This window comes from Macaca fascicularis, chromosome 17 (genome assembly GCF_037993035.2).
Source record: "Macaca fascicularis isolate 582-1 chromosome 17, T2T-MFA8v1.1".
Lineage (NCBI taxonomy): Eukaryota > Metazoa > Chordata > Mammalia > Primates > Cercopithecidae > Macaca > Macaca fascicularis.
In genome coordinates this window covers 82,268,585-82,287,958 of record NC_088391.1, presented here as the reverse complement: position 1 = coordinate 82,287,958, position 19,374 = coordinate 82,268,585, and the positions used below count along the sequence as shown (strand labels likewise).

The 19,374-nt window shown below is 36.0% G+C and overlaps 1 long non-coding RNA gene across 1 annotated transcript; it reads right to left on the bottom strand.

Annotated features, from left to right (window-relative positions):
• Positions 1 to 801: 801 nt before the first annotated feature.
• LOC135968041 (uncharacterized) lies at positions 802 to 18,456 on the bottom strand. The gene is made up of 3 exons (XR_010582467.1): positions 18,331 to 18,456; positions 6,688 to 6,759; positions 802 to 1,290 (listed from the first exon to the last, which is right to left on the bottom strand). It is a non-coding gene; the product is annotated as an uncharacterized lncRNA (long non-coding RNA).
• Positions 18,457 to 19,374: the final 918 nt, after the last annotated feature.

Here is a 19,374-nt window from a genome sequence, read left to right as displayed (position 1 = left end):
ACACTGGTTACGGCAAAAATAATAAAAAACAAAACAAAACATAACACCAGTGAGTTTTTTTGTCATGTTTGGAGTGTAACGATTTAGTGTTTTAGATTTTATTGTGAGGTTATAGCCATCTTATTTCTGTGGGGTTAAAACACCTTTTAAGAAAGGACAATAATGGTGATGACTGGGGAATGGCATTTGTTTTTACCAAATGAATAAAATTAAAATTAAAATTTTAAAATCTGAACAATATTAATTTTAATTTTATTTGATAAAAATTAAAAATGTAAATGAATAAAAGACTGGAGTATGAAATCAAAATGCCTAGGACTGTTCATTCTAGTGTTTCCAAACCTTGATTCTTTTCTCCCCAAACCTTGATTTTAACAACATGAGCATGCCTCTAGTTATTCCAGTGAATGTGAAATATTTAAAACTCAGTAATTTTAAAGTTTCTTTCTTTCCTTCTTTCTTTCTTTTTCTTTCTTTCTTTTTCTTACTTTCCTTCTTTCTTTTCTTTCTCTCTCTTTCTTTCTTTTTTTCTTTCTTTCTCTCCCTTCCTTCCTTCCCTCCTTTTCTTTTCTCTTTTCTTTATTTCTTTCTTTCTCTCTCTCTCTCTTTGTCTTTTCCTTCCTTCCTTCCTTACTTCTTTCCTTCCTTCCTTCCTTCCCTCCCTCCTTCTCTCCCCCTTTTCTTTTCCCTTTCCTTTCCTTTTCCCTTTCCCTTTCTTTTCTTTTCTTTCCTTCTTCCTCTCTCCTTCCTTCCTTCCTTCCTTTCTCTCTCTCTCTCTCTCTCTCTCTCTCCCCCCCCTCCCTCCCTCCCTTCCTTCCTTCTTTCTTTCCTTTTTTCACAGTCTCAATCTGTTGCCCAGGCTGGAGTGCAGTCGCATGCTCTCAGCTCACTGCAACCTCCACCTCCTGCATTCAAGCAATTCTGCCTCAGCTGGTGTCTAACACCTGACCTCAGGTGATCTGCCCGCCTTGGTCTCCCAAAGTGCAGGGATTACAAGTGTGAGCCACCACATCCAGCCTTAAAATTTATTTCTAAGGAAAGCAGAACTCCATGCCATTCAACACTTTTAAAGTTTAGGGGAGGAAATCAGTCAAACAAAGGTAGTTTGTTCTACACATCTGGTGGCAGGTATGTTATTGGGAAGTTTTCATTTTAAGCTGGAGTTTAATTGGCCAGTTATAGCTGGCTCTCAGCAGTCTGAGAAAGACAGCAGAAATTCCAAGTCTCCCGGGACATGATCCTAGATGCAGGTTCATACACAGTCCATAAGTTACATTCATCTCTTTACATCTACGGTGAGAAAAAAATGTTGTTAAGAAAATCAAAAGGAAGAGAAAATGTATTTTCTATATTAAATGGAAATGGGTCATTATAAAGGTCTTTATCTTCCTAGTCTTCATGTTGACTAGGCTGAGGAGGAGGTGGAACAAGCGGAAGGGGAAGTAGGAGAGGCAGGCATAGTGGTGTAACTTTTATTGAAAAAAAATCTGCATGTAAGTGGACCCCAACAGTTTAAACCCCTTTTGTTCCACAATCAACAGCATATTCATTTCTATTATTTTATTTTTGCATTTCACAATTTTATTGTTTAACCAGTTTCAAATAGATTTCTTTTCAGAGAAATTGTAACCCTAGCATGCTCAGGGGCATCGTCCCCAGCTCTGGCTTGCAGCTTGCCAGGGAGTGTCCTGCTGCTGCCCAGCCCATCACAAGGAGAGGATGTTTGTCTCAGAACCCGTGAGCCAAGAACCTTTCCCCTTACCGCTGCTCTGCCCACTCAGGCCCCTTCTTGTTGTGTGTTCCCTGGCTGGTGCCGCTTGGAGCAACCCCTGTGTCGAGCATGAACCTTCGTTTGGAGTCTACATGTCTGCACAAAAGAGCATCAGCATTGCCGACTCTACAAGGTTATTGTGAAACTTGAAACTTAGCTTTTGGCTATGTTCTGGTTTTTAGAGTGTGGTTTAGGATGATGTGGGCTTTCGTTCTTCAATATACAGTTTTTAATAAGGCAATGCCAATAGGTTTCTGCCACTTATTTTCTCGCAGTAGCTAATCAAAGCCGTTCACTCTTCCTCAGGACCCAAGGAAACAGTGCCATTCTTCTGGCTAACTTTAATGTGCTGAGGACTTTGCACCTATTAAAGCGGTTCACACACCGAAAGCAACTAGGTTTTAGGACAGAATTTAAGTCCCACAACCAGCATATCAACTTAATTGTAGAAGTTAATATCTTCCATGCAGGAATCTTTTTTCCACAGTGTTCTCCAGAGTGCATGTTTCCGGGCTCACAACACTTTGTTGCTGTTGTTGCTATTGTTTTGATAGTACTTGTTGTTTCTCATAACCTGCCTCTTCTTAACTGATACTGGATTAACAGAACCTTTCCATTTCTTTTGTAAAATAGGCTGACTGATGACAAAGACACTGAGTGTTTAAGAACAGTGGACTCCTCTCTGATGTTAGTCAGCTCATTTTTGACCCCAGTAGTTGAGTTATATGCTTATCAACGTACCTTAGGGTTACAACCTTAAATCGTATCACTTCCCAAACCTGTTTATGTTCATTTTAGTTGTTAGTTTAATGATATAATTTAATTAAAAATTATATAAATAATACAAGATAAGTTTGAAAAGAAAATAGATACTTATAGGGAAGCTAAATAGAATATTTTTGAATGTTCTATGAAAGGCAAGTGATAAAATTACTGTTAAATTAGTTGTGCGAGACTGACAGTGGGAAAAAAATTATGAAAACTCAAAAGTCAGTTCTCAGCTGGTTATAGTGTCTTTAACTGTAACTTTGCACTAGTCTTAAGTTCTTGTTCCACTTGAAAGAAACTGAACCTGGAAATTGTACACAATGCATTATGTGAATGGCTTAGGTAAGGAAGTTGATGTAGAACTCCAATCAATGGGTTCATATTTAAAGAAAAGGATTTGACTCTATATCAAAAGATTGGTGAATGAAATGTGGGTGTCTATGTGTATTTGTAAACGTTACGTGTTTTAACTTAAAATACATAGATGTGCTTTTCCATTAACAGACTAACCAATGGTGTTAGTACTATTAGATAAGTGACTTTTACTTTATTTAGATGTTTTTGAATTTCTTGAATTTTAGGGTTTAGTTTGTTTTGCTCACTGCTTTATGTGGAAAGGTGCCTGGCACATAGGCTGTCTATCAATGGTTGTTGCAGGTGTGTGAATGAATGTAATGATTAGGTTCTTCAATTTGGAATAACGAAATGTAAATATAAATATATATAAGGGTGTCCTTCAGACTACCCTAAGAGTCAAAAGTTGAGGGTTGCTGTAGGTGAAGGAGAAGGAGAGGAAGAAAACTGTGCTCTTTTGAAGGACCTAATACAACTGAGTGGGGTGGTTTTGTCAAATTGTACCCCACCAGTCTGACATGTATCCTCAGTGTACATCCTCAGCTTTCAAATTCCTCCTGTCTCTTCTTGGCTAAGCTCCACTGCAATTTTGTTAAGAACTACTGCCCTAAACTCTCATCTGTATTGTAATTTTTCTCTGAAACACTTAGATTTAGTTCTTTGTATGTTAGGATTGATATGTCTCTTGGTTTACTTTGAACTTTAACACACACAGTTTATTGCACATCTGATTGTTTATTGGTTGAGAGAAGCTAACGCCAAGAGATTGTTTTGAAATTAATGAGAAATTACCAGCAATTTGCTAATCAGTTATGTGACTTAATTTGATTTCATTATTAATTATGATCTTTATTATGTTGTGAAATATGGTACATATATATAAAACCCAGTGACATTATAAAAAACGAAAACCAAAAAAACTGAAATCTTGTGTGCCTACCATCCAGCTTGAGAGACAAGATAGTACAGGCACCTTTGAAGCCAGCTGAGTGCACACCCTCCTACCTTATGTCCCTTCCCATAGTACCTGAATTTGGTGCTAATCCTTGCCTCACTTTTCTTTATAATTTTAGTGCATTGGGTGTCTTCCTAAGCTATCTGTTGTTTCATTTGCCTGTTTTGGAAATTGAAATCAATGGAATCATATTATATTCCTCTGTTACTTGGTTTTTCATTTAACATTTAGTTTTTTTTTTTTTTAAAGATTCTTTTTCACTGATACCTATAACGATAGTTCATTGATTTTCCATTCCGTAAAGCATTCCAGTATACAAATGTGCTACAGTTTATTTATCGTATCCAGTGTTATTGGACTTTTGACTTATTTATATGTTTTTTGCTACTGTGAGCAACATGGCTACGAGGTTGGACATGCCTCTCCCGCTCAGGTGGAAGAATTTCTCCAGCCGATAGTATTGTGCACAGGGATGGTCATATAGTATGGATATATTAAACTTTACCAAGTAAAGTCAAGTCATTTTCCCACATTGGTTTTAGCAGTTTGCACTCCCACCAGCTGTGTATGTATGTTTAAATTCAACTTTCAAAACAACACAGGCATGTGTAGATTTATCTATACCCTGAAATGCTGCTTAATGGCTGCAGTTGGTATAAAGATGTGTACTTCTTTTAAAGCTTACATTCCCCAAAATAAAAGGAAAGCCAGGGAATATGTATGATTCTGTTTATGTTAATTTGTACTGGTTTATATTGGCTAAATAAGGAAAAAGTAAGTAGTAGACCTGAAAATGAAAGGAAAACATTTTCTTGTTTCTCTTAATTAGGTCTTTGAACTTAATTGCCTAGTGTGAAGGGTAAATTCCTAGAATATATGCTATACCATATGTATTATAACACAACCCAGAGTCATTTTGTCTTTATTTTGTAAGAACTTTAATAGAATAAAATTAACAGTTGACTACAGATTTTCTTGAAAATATTTTTGTTAATTCTATAATTATTTTGCTTTCATTTTATGACTATTATACCTTTCCTAATTTAACAGTTTCTTGAAGTAGCATTCCCTCTATTCTGTGAATTGTTTTTGATGTTTTGTGATTTAAGAAATGAAAATATATGCATGTTTTACATTTTAAACAACAAACGACTTTTATTTCCTTATTGTTTCAAATTAGACTTTGGAAATATTTTTAAATCATTTGTGACACAGTGACTAATTTACCACATGTGAAAAAGACAGTTTATTAAAAAGATGGTGAATTTCATTGTCCTATCAAATGCTTTTAATTTCAAGTTTCAACATATTTTAGGTATACAGTATTTTGATCCTAATTTCCAAGCTAACAAAAATAAATGACTCCAAGAAATGTAGAACTTACAAGAAAATGACAAAGCAAATATTTTATATGACCAAGTTGACATCAATAGAATGTCTTCTGTTATAAATATATCTTAATTGTTATTTCTGGCACACATAATTAAATGCTACTATTTCTGAAAATATAATAGCCCTTGAATTTGGCAAATAACACTTAATTTTAAAAGTTATTAATTACTAGCTATGATGAGATTATTTAACCAATTCAACTATTTCTTCCTAAATATTTTATATAAATCTAAAATTCAACATGAATTTATTATTTTGCTATAGAATTTTGAAAATAATGATGGGAACTATGGAAGAAATTTTAATATTTATTCATTTATATATAATTGGCCAATAAATGTTACTTCAGCTATTCAGTTTTGTTTTGTACTAACATTTGTAATGGTATAAAGAAAACATGTTTATGCTTGACAAGTATTTGGGAATTTACTGTTTCTTAGCAGGATCCAGACTCACATTGTGACAATGCATCAAAGATCCTATTGAATAATTACGTTTTAAAAGGGAAACAATAGTTTTACTACTCGTTTTCTTTTACTTGTGCATTCTGTCCTTAGCTACAGTATGCACAGCTTGACTATTTTAAGAAATTGAACAGCTGCTAATTAGTGGTTTTAATAGTCAAGAAAAGGGTGAAGCATGTTGTGCATATAAACTCAACCTAAATGTTTTCTTCTGAATAGGGTTGCACACAAAAAAAAGCCTTTTAAAATTGCATTTTCTTCGTGATCCAAAGTAATATAACCATTTATATCTGCATCCATTTCTCTCAAAATGATCCACAATAGATATGCTTTAAAATAATTTTTTAAAAAAATTTACAGACTCTTGAATAAGTAGTGGGCATACACAAACAAAAGTAAGAACTGTATTATAAATCAAGAAAGCATGTCGAACTTATTTTTTTAAATTCTTACATCTCTATGTTTGGGAATTATATTCTTAATGGTTTTCACCTTAAACGATATTGTCTAAACTCCTCAAGTAAGGCTAATGAAAATAGATTATAATTGAAAAGTTTGTTTGCCCAGAATGATCAGAACTAATCTATTCAGAATTAATAGTGATTCTGAAGTTTAGAGAATTTAAATGATTGAAAAAAGATATTTTAGTTCCCAAATGTGGTTTACATCAGATATAAGATATGGTACTAAATACACCAGCTTTAAAATCGGAGATGCCTTAGAAAATTTTATATAACATAAATAGTTGAGGGACTATATTGAGTTTTTTGTTGTTATTTTGTGTCAGTTGCAAATATTTGAGTTTATCTGAAAATGGAAAAAAGTTTCCTGTAAAACCCTGCACATTTGATTATGAGAAAATATTTTAGCTGCCATTTCAACAAAATCAAAATTTGCCATGATAACAATTTGCAAAAATTTTAAAAATGACTTAAAAAGGAGCTCTCATCCATCAATAACAAATACGTTAACATTTTATTTACCTGAAAATCTACGTGGATCTGCAGATAGGAGAGAGGCAAAATCCCTCCATGTCAAGACGGGTTGAGAAGCCCCTGCAGAAACCCAAGGAGAAGATGACTGAATAGCTTTTTTTTTTTTTTTTTTTCCCCGAGGATCTACCTGTGTCCTTCGATTACTCTTACTAAGTTTTTATTTTCAAGCTTCACTTGTTTCTAGATCGTACAGGTGGAGTTTTTTCTCTTGCTCAGTGGTAATGATCTTAGTTCTATTAAATGTATGGGCTTTTTTACATAGAATATTCTCTGAAAGGGCCACTTTCGTTTCATTAATTATTCCTCGTACCACACAGTCCATATTACAGTCTGGCTGTCACTGACGTGGCATTTGCAGCTTTACAGAGACACCACAGGAAATTGTTCTTCAAGTGTTAACCAGCGGGATTTAAAACAAAACAAAACCAAACAAAATGCTTATTTTAAAAAAAAAACCTTTCGAGAAAATCTCATATTAAATGCTTCCCATATTTAGATTCCCAGGATTTAAAAAAGCCATTTGATTTCAAATAATTGAGAAAACTTGTTTTATTAGAGTTTGCTGTTATTGTAAATTGCATCAAGCGTGAGATGTATGATTTATGCAGATGTGAAAGAAGCATCATGCAGAAGGAAAGAGAAGCAGCAGAGAAATAGTCTTCAGTCCTTTCTCTTCACTGTCATGACCATGCTCACTCATTGAAAGAAGATTCTGAAGACCACACATTTGTAAATTATTTCTGCTGTTGTCCACTGGACTATCAGAGACTCTAATTAATAGTGAGCCGTCTCAGCTACTTTCTGAAATTTTTACCACAGCCGCTTTCAAGTAGCAATTTTTGGTTTCACTGATTTGCCCTTATCCTGCCTACCCTCTGGTGGTGGTATTCAGTAATAGTGAAATGGCTACACAGGGAACCACAGAGAAGAAAAGCACGAGAAATCATTCACACTCCCAATGGGAAAATGAGTGCCTTGACAATTAAAATTAAATTGTACCATAAATATCCACGGAAAGACTTAAAAAATATCAACAACCTCACAGTTGATGGTGATAGTTTCTTGAGAAAATGTCTTTTCTCAAGAATTTATTTGGGGTTTTTTTTTTTTTTTTGGACCACAATTCTTTTATGTTCAACCTTTAGGTATAATTTAATACTTAGAGCAGTGTGTTGTGAGCACAACCAACGTTTATTCTGCTGTAAGTAAGTTTGAAAGGCTATCTGGATTGTCTGAAATTAATTATATGACATTAAAAATTATTTAAACAAGGAAAGAACTCATTGACTCAGGAAAAATAGCAGGCATACCAATACATAGCAAACATAATTATCTGTGAAAATTGTCAAATTTTACTTTTGCATTCTCTGTCAATTCTTCCTAAAATGGATGTATATTAACTCTTTTAACTCAAAACGGTTTATTTTAAACTTTAAAAAACTTAAAACAATATTTTAAATTTAAAAAGTTAGCCGTGGGTTGTTTTTATAAGGTTTAAAGATGTTCACAGATAGACCAAGGAAGTTTCCATGATAGACACCACTTTTGTGCCCTGGAAGTTTGTGTGTGTGTGTGTGTGTGTGGGTGTGTGGGGGTGTGTGTGTGTGTAGTGCAGGAAGATGGGGATTCTCTAGCACAATTAAAGAAGAAGGAAGTAGCTACTGTCTCTGTGATTTACAAAGATGGCTAGAGTCATAGAGTATATTCTTAATTGTTTGCTGATAGATTCACTTGCAATTTGCAACACGTTTTCAAGTCATGGGACTCTGAGACATCTGTAGTCTAATTTCAGTGCCAGGTTAAGTACCATAGTGCTAGTCATGAATTTCTAAGAATTTAAAATGCAATCCTCTGATATTAACTACCTTTGGGACTCTTGGTTTAAGTCTGTCAGTTAATTATTTTGTTTGTTTATTTGAGATGGAGTTGCTGTGTCACCCAGGCTGGAGTGCAGGGGCACACAATCACAGCTCACCGCAGCCTTGACCTCCCTGGCTCAAGTGATCCTTCTGCCTTGTGCTCCCAAAGTGCTGGAATTACAGGCATGAGCCACTGTTCCCAGTCTGAGTATAATTCTTTACACCCATTTCTTCTCCAATCTATTCCTCTCTTCCTGCTCTACCATACAGCTTCCCAATTATAGTGTTTTTCTTAGTACTTAACCCAGGGTTTACAAGACCTTTCTTAAAGCAGATACTCCAAAGATATGTTTGATTATTTGCTGTGCCAGTCATTCCTTTATCACCTCTCAGCTCCAAATTCACCCTTGAATACCTGTTCTCAGGGTCCGTATTGAATCCTTGATGGTTTTTTTCTTTTCGAAAGCATGTTGTAAATTTAGCCAGGGGGTGTGGGAGGGAAATTGCAGGAAGAGGTTAACTTTTCCTGGTTCCTTTGTGTATTTTCATTCTTGCTTCTGCTGCCTGGTTAGTCAGCGGTGGGAAGACATGCAGTGCTCCTCTGCAGGACCATGGGACCAGTGTGTGTAGTTTCTGGAACTTCCTTGTATCCTTGGCCTGAGCCAGGTGACCCGCTTCCTGCAGGACTCTCAATGTTGACAGTGCATGCTCCAGGCTTCTAACCTGCAGCAGCTCTCCTACACACTTTGCACATCTTCCTGCTAGCTGTGACTCCCTTGCACCCTCCAGGACTATTTCATGCTTTTCTAGCCGCTGGCGATGCAGTAAACTTCTCTGCCCTCCAGTGGGCTACAATAATATTTTCTCCAATTACGTCTGAACCTTAGCCTTGAGAAGAGGACCCTCCTCCCAAGTTTGTCCTTCTTTAGTCTGCTCCCTCAACTTTAGGGTACACTTCAGTGTTCTCTTTACATCTTTATAGCTACTCTCCTCTCACAACTGAAAATTCTTTGTTTTAAACATCTGCTGCTTAAATTACTGTGTGATTTTTGTCTCCTGATTGGGCCCAGACTCATACACTGGCTGATAAAGTATGACACTATCATAGAAAAAACTATGATAGTCATAATAGTACCCTCAGTTATACTTCTTATTTATATTAACATATTCAATGTTTTAAAATGTCATCATGTTTCTTTGTGCTTATTATCATTACAGAAATAATTTATATAATATCACTGAGCACCAGTGATATAAATGGTATTAATATCATAGGTTGTTTTCAGGTTTATTCAGATTTTTACTTTGCTTGTAATCTGATTTATATAAGACCAACATTTATAAAACAATCAATAAATCATATTTATAAATGTTTATATCTCAGCTATTGAGCTTTTAAATTTTGGGAGATAGATTTAAAAATTACAGTGTAATATTTTATTTTCTTGAATGTATAGTGTTACATAACTAGGAAGTTTTTTTTTATTCCAAATAGTAACTATTTACAATTTTTACTACCTCAGGATCTAGGTGTCTTTGATTGCTATTGTACTGGTCAAGATTTTTTACTTTGACCACAAGACAGCAACTCCTTCACAGATAAAACATGTGATGAACCATTGTGCAGATAACAGGAAAATAGTAGATAGCTCCATATCAAAAATGTTTCTCTGTCAAAGATGCCATTGACTGAGAATCACAATGTAATTATTTATGTAACGTAGGAAGGAAAGAAAGGGCTGAAACTAATTGTAAGACACTGTAAATGTAATATATTCTGATTTCAGAGATGTTAAAATGTGAAAAAATTATGTCTCTTAGAGTTGATGAAATATGGTAGAACTCTAGATAATTTTTAGGATCAATATCCTTGATATTGCTGCCATGACAAAATTATCCATATTTTAGTTGAAGGAAAAACTACTCTGTGAAAATCTACCAAAATATATGCATTGCAGATGTTCTACAAAAACTTCCTTAAGTCTCAGGTCCAAGGTCCTCAAGTACAGTAGTTCTCAAATTATTTTAACCACAACCCACAAGCAATAATTTTTACATATTGACCCAATACAGATTTATATATAATAAAAACAGAACTTGCGCAAAATAACATTTAGTGTTACGATGTGTGATTATCCTGATGCTTTACTGTCTTCTTTATTCTATTCTGTTTTATTTGTCTAAACTGTAAGGCACAGAGCATATGTTCTATTTTTCTTGTGTACTCTCACTCTCACCTTAGTTATGCATCTATACCGGGAAAGCATATTGCCATTATATATTATGCTATCTCTCTTGTAAATATCAATTAGTCATAGTTGGGTAAATATATATTTAATGCCACCATTAGTTTGTTTATTTATTTTCTTTTTTAAAATTTTGATGTCTCTCCACTCTTTTAAGATATCTGAAGTTTGTTCCCTGTATCATTACTTAAGAAAGGTCCATGGGAACAATTTTCTCTGAATTCTTGCATATTTGTATTAATTTGTCTGTCACTTTTATACTTGAAAATCAGTTTGGCTACAAATAAAAGTTGAGACTTTTATTTTTTTCCTTGAGGATTTAAAATACGTTACTCTATTGTGTTTTGGCATAAAATATTATATTGCTGTGCAAAAGTCTGATAGCAATCTGATTTTCTTTCCCTTGTAAACTACTTGGTCTTTTTAACTTTTTTTTTTTTTTTTTTTTTTTGCCTCGAAGGCTGAACATTTTTCTGTTTTTGTTTTTTCAAAACAAGTAGCTTCACTAGGATATGCCTGCCTTAGTTCATTCTGGATCAGTTTTCCTAGGTGTGATGTGCAACCTTTCAATATTAATTTCAAATGGTCTTTTATTTCATTTTGTTAATTTAACAAAATGTCATTTTGTTAAATTTTTCAAAAAAGTTTTTTAAGATTATGGTTTTTATTATTTGTTCTGCTTAATTAATGCACTATACGTATTTTGGATATTCATTGTGTCTGTTCCATCAACTTCTTTCAAATTCCTTTCATCTTTATCTTTTTAACTTTTAAAACCATTCCTCTTTCTCTTATTTGATTTTTCTCAAGGTATTATCTGTTGTGTTTGTTCTCTTTTGTGTTCCATCTAGTATAATCTTTATTTATCAAAAGATATTTGTTTTAATTTTATTTCTTTCCTGTGTTCTCTTTTCAAATTATCTTTTTCCCTTCTCTTTCTAAATCTTTGTTTTTCCCCAATCAGCTCATTGGTAAGTTTTTATAATTCTGATATATGTGATCCTTTCGTAACTTTTATTATTTTATTTTTTCTTTTATCATCTATCAAAATATTAGGTGTACGTATAAATTTTATACATATATAAAATGTATATATGTATAAAATGTTTATATATGTATAAATTTATATATAAATTTATATAAGTTTATATACAATATATGTATAAATTTATGTATAAATTATATATATATCTCTCTCTCTCTTTTCTGGGGATGTGTTTTTCTGGCAGGTTTTCCTGGAGTGTAGGAAGGTAATTTTGTTCTTTCAAGGAGGGAGAGTAGGTCAAGACAGTTTTTCCGCTTTTTGGCTCTAGAGCTCCCTCTTTGGTGAGACAATGATAAAGATCGTATCTCATGCTTTTCGAGATATGCATCTTTTGTTCTTCCCCTCAATTTTTATCAGAACTTTCTTTTTCCTTTGTCATTCCTGTTTCTCTCTGTGTTCAATTTGGATTCTATTCCCATTGAATTCTAATCCTCAGCAGGGGTTTTGTCTCTAAAATCAGTACGGTGTATTAGTTTAGTACTCTATAGGATTCAGAGTCCTTGGGCACCATTAGACCACATTATACTTTAACACTCTGTATTTATTCATGAATTGAGTCCCGTAGAAACCCATCATGGTTTTGGCTTCTGTTCTCAAAGTGACCTGCTGCAATTTCCAGTGAGTACTCTATGGCAACTAGATTGTTCATTATTCTTAGGACTATCAAGCCAGTTCCCTTCTCTCCACTTCCTGCCAGTCAGATGGTGATTCCCTCTGTGTCTCATAGCTCTTTATGGTCTGTCCCCATATGCTCTCACTTGCATTATAGGTTTCTAAAGTTTTCTTGTAGATGTTTCTGGATTTGCTATTCTTGCTTGACTGTCTGTTTTCATGGAGAAATTAAAGGAGATTCCAAAACCATATTGCTACTGCCAAAACCTTACCAGAAACATTTTGCTTTCTAAACTACCCATTCCAGCCCATTAGAGTAATTTCATCAATTCGTGATAGGCCTGGACCTGCAGTTTGAAAAGCTGCAGTTTATTTTGTGCATCGTGGAACTTTTGGAAATACCAGACCAGTATGCAAAATACTGTGCTTATGTGCATTTCTCTATGGTGATGTTCTAGTCGCTCTCCAACCCCCTCACTCTTAATTCTCTTCAATGTCTGATTTCCAAGAAAAAGAAAAAACGTGCTCTGAAATATATCCATGGATTCAACAATACCAACAAAAATTTATATATAGACTATATTGTTTTCTAAAGCCCATCATCTCCAAAGAATCTCTTTTATGGACCTTCCTTTTTTTTTACTATGTAACCATTTCATTACATTGAGGGATGCTAAAAGAAATAGCTGTATTTGCTGTAAAGATGTTTTAAAATGCATGCTTTTTATGTTCTTATTTCCTCTTAAGTATCCACAGAAAAATTTCTGTCATGTCTCAGTATCAGGAATTGTTAAATGTCCTTCACTGTTATTTGAAGAACACAGAAACAAATAAGTTATGAGCATTTTTAGTATAAAGATAATTAAAGAAAATACATGGCTAATGCTTAAACTCTAAAATCTAATTAAAGACACTTATTTTAATATTGTGGTATTAACAGAAAATACTATAAATTTGCCTGCCTAGATAGTACTATCTAACAATATTCTTTCTTTATTTATTCTCTTTGCCGTAGACTTCTGGGACTCTTCTACCTCATGTTGAAAATAAGAACCTGGAAATAACGTATTATAATATGAATAGATAATATGGTAGTTTCTTGACTCGGTGAAATGTCTTTATGTTTTCAATTGTAAAATGTCTAGACTCTCCATCATGTCAAACTACTGTGCATACTTTCATATTTGTTACCTGTATTATTTCCTGGAAATAACAATATTTCTTAAAGACATTTAAATATTTGTTAATGCTCTTTACAGAGCAATATTTCTATCTTACTGTCTTTAAGGCAATGAGATTTCAAAGTGGTTGGTTATTTTCTTCTATTCTGAATATAAATACTCCATTGATTTAACTTGAGCTAGTGGAACTATTATCCCAATAAATATACAACAAGTTGAAACATTGTTTATATTTTCACATGTTCTATTAGTCCATTTTCACACTGCTATAAAGAACTATCTGAGACTGGGTAATTGATGAAGAAAAGAGGTTTAGTTGACTCACAGTTCTGCAGACCTAACAGGAAGCATGACTGGAAGGCCTCAGTAAACTTCCAATCATGCCAGAAGGTGAAGAGGAAGCAAGGACCTTCTTCACATTGTTTCAGGAGAGAGAGAGAGTGAAGGGGGAAGTGCCACACACTTTCAAACAACCGCATCTCATGAGTACTCACTCACTATCATGAGAACAGCAAGCGGGTAGTCCACCCCCATGATTCAATCACCCTCCACCAGGCCCTCCCCTGATACAGAGATTATAACTCAAGATGAGATTTGAGTAGGGACACAGAGCCAGACCACATCATTCCTCCCCTGACTCCTCCCAAATTTCATGTCCTTCTCGTATTTCAAAACCAATCAGGCCTTCCCACCAGTCCCCAGAAGTCTTTACTCATTTCAGCATTAACTCAAAAATTCAAGTCCAAAGTCTCATCTCAGACCAGGCAAGTCCTTTCTGCCTATGAGCCTATAAAATTAAAAACAATTTAGTTGCTTCTAAGATACTATGGGGGTACAGGAATTGGGTAAGTATTTCAGTTGCAAATGGGATAAATTAGCCGAGACAAAGGGGTTACAGACCATGAAAGTCCAAAACCCAGGAGGGTAGTCATTAAATCTTAAAGCTTCAAAATGATCTCCTTTGACTCCATGTCTCACATTCAGGGCACGCTGATGCAAGGGGTGGGTTTCCAAGCCCTTGGCAGCTCCACTCCTCTTGCTCTGCAGGATACGGCTCCCATGGCTGCTTTAGTGGTCTGGCATTGAGTATCTGTGGCTTTTCCAGGCACTTTATGTAAACTATCTGTGGACCTACCATTCTGGGATCTGGAGAACAGTGGCTTCTTCTCACAGATTTACTAGGAAGTGCCCCAGGGAGGACTCTATGTGGGGGCTCCAACCCAACATTTTCTTTCCCCACTTCCCTGGTAGAGGTTCTCCATAAGGGCTCCACCTCTTCAGCAGACTTCTGACTGGAAATCCATTTGTTCCCATACATCCTCTGAAATCTAGGTGGAAGCTCCCAAACCTCAACTCTTGCCTTCAGTGCACCCACAGACCCAACACCACATGGAAACCACCAAGGCTTGCACCCTCTGAAGCAATGGCCTGAGCCATACCTTGGCCCCTTTTAGCCAAGGTTGGAGCTGGCATGGCTAGTATGCAGGGTGCCATGCCCTGAGGCTGCACAGAGCAGCAGAGCCTTGAGTGTGTTCTGCCAAACCATTTTTCCCTTCTAGGCCTCCAGGCTTGTGATGGGAGGGGCTGTCACAAAGGTCTCTGACATGCCCTGGAGACATTTTCCCCATTGTCTTGACTATTAACATTTGGCTCCTCTTTACTTATGCAAATGTATGCAGCAAGCTTGAATATCTCCCCAGAAAATGATTTTTTTCTTTCCTACAACATGGTCAGGCTTCAATTTTTCTAAACTTTTATGCTCTGCTTCCCTTTTAAACGTAAGTTCCAATTTCAGACCATCTCTTTGTGAACACACAATTCTATATGCTCTTAGGAGCAGCCAGGCCACATCTTGAATATCTTTCTGCTTAGAAATTTCTTTTTCCAGATACCCCTACCTAAATCATGTCTCTTAAGTTCAAACTTTCACAGAGGTCCCTAGAGTAGGGGCACAATGCCACTAGTCTCTTTGGTAAAGCATAGCAATAGTGACCTTTACTCCAGTTCCCAATAAGTTCTTCATCTCCATCTGAGACCACCTCAATATAGACTTCATTGTCCATATTACTATCAGCATTTTGGTCTAAACCATTCAATACGTTTCTGAGAAGTTCCAAACTTTTACACGTCTTCCTTTCTTTCCCTGAGCCCTCCAAACTGATCCAACCTCTGCCTGTTACCAAGTTCCAAAATTGCTTCCACATTTTCTGGTATGTTTCTAGCAGTGTCCCCACTCCAACCAATTTTCTGTATTAACACTTTTTCACACTACTCTGAAGAACTACCTGAGACTCGGTAATTTATGAAAAAAGAGGTTTAGTTGACTCATACTTCTGCAGGCTTAACAGAAATCATGACTGTGAGGTCTCAGGAAACTTACAAGCATGGCAGTAGGTGAAGAGGAAGCAAAGACCTTCTTCACATAGTTTCAGGAGAGAGGGAGAGTGAAGGGTGAAGTGCCACACACTTTCAAACAACCAGATCTCATGAGAACTCACTCACTATCATGAGAACAGCAAGGCGGAAATCTATCTCCATTATTCAATCACTTCGCACCAGACCTCTCTCCTAACATGTAGGGATTACAATTTGAGATGAAATTTGAGTGGGGAAACAGAGCCAAACCATATCAGATATCATTACAACTTTCTTTTCTAATTATATCTTTTGAAAAACACTTTGAGTATAAAAACAATATTTCATTAGGAATTTGGTGAATAATGTAAAAAAATGCATTAGATATTTTGATTTTATAATTTTATAAACTCCAATAATATAAAACGATTAGAAACCAAATATGGATGGGTGATGAGGCGAATTTTAGAAGTACGATGCTGTGATCATAGAATTCTCCAGATTTGCCGGAGTTCTCTGAATGTTTTTCTAAATGTGTTACTATTCTATGGGCAGCAAACATCCAAACACCATTTTAGGGAAAGAACTCCAGATTCTAGGACAGGAATCGGTAAGGGCTTGGAAGGGCTTCAGTTCTATGGGGCACTGAGTTGTAGGCAAAACTTGAAATCAGAAAAACAGAAGCCAAAGCAGGCCCTGATCTATCAGACCTAGTGCAACGTGTTAGCATTGCATTGCTGCCCATAATGGTGAATCTCAGAAGGTGGGAAGTCTCAGAAGTCTCAGAAGGTGGCTGGGACCATTTACATATGTGTTATTGAAACACCAGGGTTTGGTCTAGGTGCTGGTGCTCATTGCATGGAAAGCCCATCACTGACACAATGCAGTACTGACAAGGAAGAAGGCTTTAATTGGGTGCTGCAGCTGAGGAGTTGGGAGCTCAGTCTCAAATCCATCTCCCTGCTGGATTAAAAGTAGGGGCTTATATAGAAGGGAAGAAATGTGATCATGTGTAAGAAAGCAGGAACTATTGAAGAACAAGGAAGCAATCATGATGATTGAGGGGTTGGCATCTGACGTAGTGATCTTGTGAGTTTCAGTTATTTGATACTTTTTTAAAGAGGTCTGAAGGTTGGTTTTCTGAGGAAGAAATTTAGATAAAACAAATGTTAAGTTTTAAGATCATATGAGTCAATTTTTATGTTTATAAAAAAACTACGAGACTATTGGATCAGTTTCATATCCACTGTCACGCATAACTACTAATCCCCAGAACCCTGGGTGTAACCTAGGGGTAGGCATAAGTGATTATGGGGGAAAAAAGATAGATGGATTTAGAAATATGCATGTTGGATAATTAATATAATTGAAGTAGTGTGCCATCACTACATTTCTATAAATGAATTAGTCAAGGAGAAAAAAATGAAATTATTATAGGAAACACAGGTAGAATTAAGATGATCACGATCTAAGAGTACATGTTAAGAGGGGCAGTTTTCTAAAAAAAAGTCTTCCTTCAAAAACTTGCCTATTTGTCAGCTAAGTGGCCTCTGCTTGACTCCTTGACATTGGCTGCAAGAGTTGGCCTAATGACATGTTTCGTTTCGTTCCTGGGAGGAGAACAAAAGATCTTTCTTTGTGAAAATCCAAACCATCCAACTTTAGGCCTATCCTTAGTATTCTCCCTGTGTGAGAGTCTGGGCAGAGGGAGGGACTTGGCTGATGTCAGGGCTCTGAGACTCTAATAAATCTCAAATCTGGGATTAAGTATAGTATTATAGTATTAAGATGAGTCACTAGAGTCCAGTGAACTTATTGTAAAACAAACTAATTATAAGAGTAAATCTAAAACAGTTTAGTGCAGTCTCATAAAAGCAAAAAAAAAAAAAAAAAAAAAAAAAAAAAAGAACAGTTCTACAATTAACAAAATCTGTTTGCAACACCCAACAGGAGAGAACAAGAGAACAAGTCCTCTGACAGTAACATTTTTATCTCTCTAAAGACAATACTTTATGACAGTGAAAATCTACTCGCTGACTACTGAGACTCATTTAAAAGAAAAGATACGTATTGATATTCATGGAAATGCAGTTAACTTTTCCTGGCAAGCTCTCTGGGTATGCCAGGCATTGAAAGGAAATAACAACAGAATAGGTTAACCCTCCTCCTTAGTAAAGATTTGATCAATAAGAATTTTCTCAGCAGGGCACAATTGCTCACACCTGTAATCCCAACACTTTAGGAAGTGGAGGTGGCAGCTCGCTTGAGCCCAGGAGTTTGAGACCAGCCTGGGAAACATGGAGAACTCCGTCTCTATTAAAAAGAAAAATTACCTGAGCATGGTGATGTATGTCTGTAGTTCCAGCTACTCAGAAGTCTGAGGTGGCAGGATCACCTGAGCCCAGGACACAGAGGTTGCAGTGAGCTGAACTCCAGCCTGGGCCATAGAGCAAGAGCCTGTCTCAAATTAAAAAATAAAAAAGAATTTTCTCAAAAGTGATATCTCAGGTCTCCTGCAATTTAATGAAACCATAAAAAATACAAAATGTTTCCTTTCTCACAGCAAATGATAATTTAAAATTAGACTACAGAGAGGGAGGCTGAGACATAAAACCATGTACCACCTTTACTTTGCAGGCAGAGTAGTGGCATGGCTTCATTGCTGTCTTTCTTGTTGCAACTCAATTTTACATTAAACTCATAAGAGAAATAATTATACGTATACTGCTTAATTTTTGTTAATGCACTTTTTAAAAACCTGGCATTCAATTGCTTTTTTTTTTTTTTTTTTTTTTTTTTTTTTTTTTTTTGCTGATTGTCTTTACAATTGCACTGGAGTATTAGATCTATAAAGACAGGAACTCACTGTATTCTCATATTTGAAACAGTGCATGACACATAGTAGGTGTTGAATGAAAGAGTTGAGATGAGGTAGGGCAACTCATGCATGTAATCCCAGCATTTTGGGAGGCCAAGGCAGGAGGGTTGCTTGAGGCCAGGAACTTGATACCAGCTTGGACAGCATTGTGAAACCCTGTCTCTACAAAAAAAAGTTTACAAAATTAGCTGGGCATGGTGGCAGGTACTTGTAGTCATAGCTATCTGGGAGGCTGAGGCAGGCCAATTGTTTGAGCCCAGGAGGTCAGGGCTGCAGCAAACTATAATCATACCACTGCACTCCAGCCTGAGTGACAGAGCAAGATCCCATGATATGGCTTGGAGCTATGTCCCCACCAAATCTCATGTCAAATTGTAATCCTCAGTGTTGGAGGTGGGACTTGGTGGGAGTTGACTGGATTACGGGAGTTGAGTTCTCATGAATGGTTTAGCACCATCCCCTCAGTGCTGCTCTCGTGATAGTGAGTTATCGTGAGATC